This window comes from Limulus polyphemus, unplaced genomic scaffold (assembly GCF_000517525.1).
Source record: "Limulus polyphemus unplaced genomic scaffold, Limulus_polyphemus-2.1.2 Scaffold4938, whole genome shotgun sequence".
NCBI lineage: Eukaryota > Metazoa > Arthropoda > Merostomata > Xiphosura > Limulidae > Limulus > Limulus polyphemus.
This window is the reverse complement of record NW_013670548.1, coordinates 70,272-74,452: the sequence shown is the minus strand read 5'-3', so window position 1 is coordinate 74,452 and position 4,181 is coordinate 70,272.

Sequence of the window (4,181 nt, the reverse complement as noted above, 5' to 3'; positions counted from 1 at the left end):
GTCCTCTGTAAAACCTTCCATATTTGCATACGTTTTCCCATTAATATGGTGTTGCAGCGAACGAAAAAGATAGTAATCTGATAGCGCCATATTTGTGGGGGAAAACTTCTCAACCAAACTCCATAATCTTGTGCTGCGTCAAACGTGCCACATGTGGTCGTGCATTGTCGTGGAGAAGAAGAACACCTTTCCGATTGACGAGTAAAGGGCGTTTATGATGAAGGGCTTGATTTAAACGTTCCAGTTGCTGACTATAGATCTCTGCTTTGGAATGAGAAGTTCGAAATGAATTACTCCTTTCATGTCCCACCAAATACAAAGCATCACTTTCTGCAAATGGAGTCCAGATTTTTGGGACGGAAATGGTTTTGTCTAGGACTGAACCATTCTTTTGACGTTTAATATTAGAATGGAGAATCCATTTTTCATCACGGGTGACAATTCTGTCCAAAAATGGTTCACTCGCATTACGCGCCAGAAGAGACGAAACAACGTTCACACGCTGGAAATTATGATCATCGGAGAGTTCGTGAGGCATCCAGACACCTTCTTTAAGGAGTTTTCCCATATTACTTAGATATTTACTTATTGTTTCATGAGAGACATGCAATTTCAGGGACATTTCACTAGTGTGTTGCATTGGGTTAGACTCAACAAGAGTCTTCAAAGCATCAATACCAAGTCCAACATGTCAGCCCCTGCCATCAGTTTTTAAAGCTAAAGTCACCTGAATGAAATTTGCTGAACCATCGTTGACACTTACGAACGTTCAAAACATTTCCATAAACTTCTTTGATATTCTTTGTGGCTACAGAGGCGTTGTTTCCTCTCTTGTATTCAAACAGTATTACATGCCGAACGTGTGTCTCGTCGTGTGTCATCACTATAAGAGATTAAGTAAGTATACTAAACTTTACACATTATATAGGCTACCCTAGTGTGACATTTAGACGGTTCGTTTAACTATTATACCTAATGTACGTTTTTGTTGTTTTTTTTTGGGGGGGGGGTAATGAAAGTGTTCCAAAACGCGACATTAATTTTTTGACGACCTAATAGATAACCAGTTTTACACTCTTTTAACAAATTATTAGCTAGCGTGGATGATAAAAGCGTGCATTTAATTATAACAAGTATCTTGATTTGGAGAATGATGTTTTAATACTGGAATTCTGAAATGTCGTTTTCCTTTCTTATATATTGTTACGACAGCGGAAGTGATGTGACGCTAGTAACACGTCATGAGATTCTAGAAAGATCATATCTGTTCGTGGCAACTCTAGTCTTCTTTATGCGCCCTCTATTAATATATATATAAGCCGGCAAAAGAAGTGACGGCATGAATAATTGAATAGCAGACAGGGAGATAGAGACAGATAAGTAAAGTGCGTGAATCGTTGTGAATTATAGCGTGTGTTTAAGTGAAAGTGACTGTGGAAATTAAGTGTATTGCAAAGTTGAAATGAGAAAGAATAAACTAGTTTTATTTAAGAAAAGACTTGTAGCGCTAAAGTTTCATCTGAAAGAAATTATACGGGAAATTAACAAACGAACACAGACATAACAATATATTAATTACTCTAACTAAATCCAGAGGTGAAAGGAATTGAAATGAATTTAGACACTCCTTTTTTTGTAATTAATGTCTCTGTAATAGAACTTTAGACTTCGCAGCTGAAGAGCTTGGTTCGAATCCATGCTATATCTCAAAGTATTTTCCACACACTAATCTGTGAGTGAATTAATGTTTTCTAAGTTTGTGAAATTAATTTTTATTAATTTTACTTCCCACATATATGTTGATATTATCAATTGTAAACATGTAATATAACTTAATTCTGCAAAAAAGAAACAAAAAATTGTTTGTTTGAAGTTAAGCACAAAGCTACACAAAGGGTTATCTGTGCTCTGCTTACCACTGGTATCGATCGTTTGTTTGTTTGTTTTGAATTTCGCGCAAAGCTATACGAGGGCTATTTAGCAGTGTTAGACTAGTGGGAAGGCAGCTAGTCATCACTACCCACCGCCAACTCTTGAGCTACTTTTTTTAGCAACGAATAGTGGGATTGACCGTCACATATAACGCCCCCACGGATGAAAGGGCGAGCATGTTTGGTGGAACGGGGATTCGAACCCGCAACCACCGGGCCATGCCGGAGCCCACGTGTATCGAAACCTGGTTGTTAGCTTTGTAAGTCCGCAGACATTACGCTGTACCACTGGGGAGGAAGTGAAAAAGAAATGCGTATCAAGTGGAAAGGACGAAAAGAGATAACGAAAGCTGTAGAAATAAAAAATCTAGGGAAGGCTGAGGAAACTTTCAAGGTGACTGAATACTAACTAAACATTGAATTTATCATCCTATTTTAACATGTCATGTTCTTGTTTTATTAATTTTTTTGTTATACAAAATCATAATGTATTAATATTATTACTCGTAAAACAAACGCTTATTTTATTCGGATGTTTTTTGAAGATTTTTTTCTCTTGTCAAATTGCTAGTATTTACAAATGAATATTTTTATATTTTTTTCATTTAATCGAGGAGCATCAGTGAGGTTGATTTTATTGAAGGGTATATAGTGAGAGTGTTCAAGATTATTTATATTTTCGTACGTTTGATTAAATGTGAATTGTTGGGGATTTAGTTAGAGTGTTCAAGATTATTTATATTTTCGTACGTTTGATTAAATGTGAATTGTTGGGGATTTAGTTAGAGTGTTCATAATTATTTATCTTTTCGTACGTTTAATTAACTGTGAATTGTTGGGGATTTAGTTGGAGTGTTCAAGATTATTTATATTTTCGTACGTTTGATTAAATGTGAATTGTTGGGGATTTAGTGAGAGTGATAAAGATTATTTATATTTTCTTACGTTTGGTCAAATGTGAATTGTTGGGGATTTAGTGAGAGTGATAGCGATTATTTATATTTTCGTACGTTTGGTCAAATGTGAATTGTTGGGGATTTAGTGAGAGTGATAACGATTATTTATATTTTCCTACGTTTGATTAAATGTGAATTGTTTTTATTAGCTGATGTTACCTCATTTGTAAACATGTTTGGAAAAGTTTGCCTTATAAATATTTTGACAAATATTGTCGACAGAAAGTTTATCGTATCCCCCTAATGGCAAAATATAATAAGCAAGAAAATCGTTCAGATAATTTCATAGATGATTTGAATTCTGAATTTATTTTTTATTTAAATTGCTAGAGGTTTGGATTTCGCAGCTGACAAGCTGTGTTTGAATTCGTTCTCTTTTACTCACGTTAAGCTGTGGGTGCGTCATAAAAGCGACAGTCAATCCCTTAGTATAGATGGTGGGTGTTAGGGTACTCTGACTGGCTGCCTTTTTTTTTAGGTTAATAGTTCAATATTAGGTATGGTATGATGGTAAATAGCTTTCGGAGCTTTGTCATAAATGTGAAATATAACACTTATTTTAATTGAGGTGTACGAAGAATAACTTACCATGGAAACAAATATGATCTCTTAAAACAAAGAAATGATAATATGAATACAATGTTCATTATGTTCCCTCATTGGTGTCACCGAAAGATGGTTAAAATAATATGATTAATGTTAAATGAAATGACTTACGTTCATATAAGGACTAAGGTGTAATCTTATTAAGAGAATATTATAACTCTTATGAAATGAAAAATAGTTCCATCCTTCCAGACGAACGGAATGATGGATGAATATTTATTTGTAGAAGTACTGTAACTGATAAAATCAAAGAAAATAGTGCAGAGGTGTTATATGCAAGGAGTTGAGCTTGGCATAGTTAAAATTCTATTTACAAAAAAAAAAATACGTTTATTGATTGTAATAATATTATTATTCTTTTTTCAGTACCTATAATAATGCTTCCAACTATAGTAACAGAAATATGTTACATAATTGGTTAGTGTTTTATATGTTAGTATTAATTATCACTTGGAAATTGTGTGTTAAAACTTCTGATAGTTGAAATACCAACCGATAATGGGGCAAAAGAAAACGATTATATAAAAGGAGTAACTGCAGACAGAATACTTGAATGAAGACATGTGAAGTTTATTGGATCATTTTTGGACGAATTAATAAATTTGTTAAACATATAATAATGTTACGTATCTGCTTGTTTGTTAAATTTCCCGTAGAAATTCTTTTCGAGGAACTTTAGCGATACAAG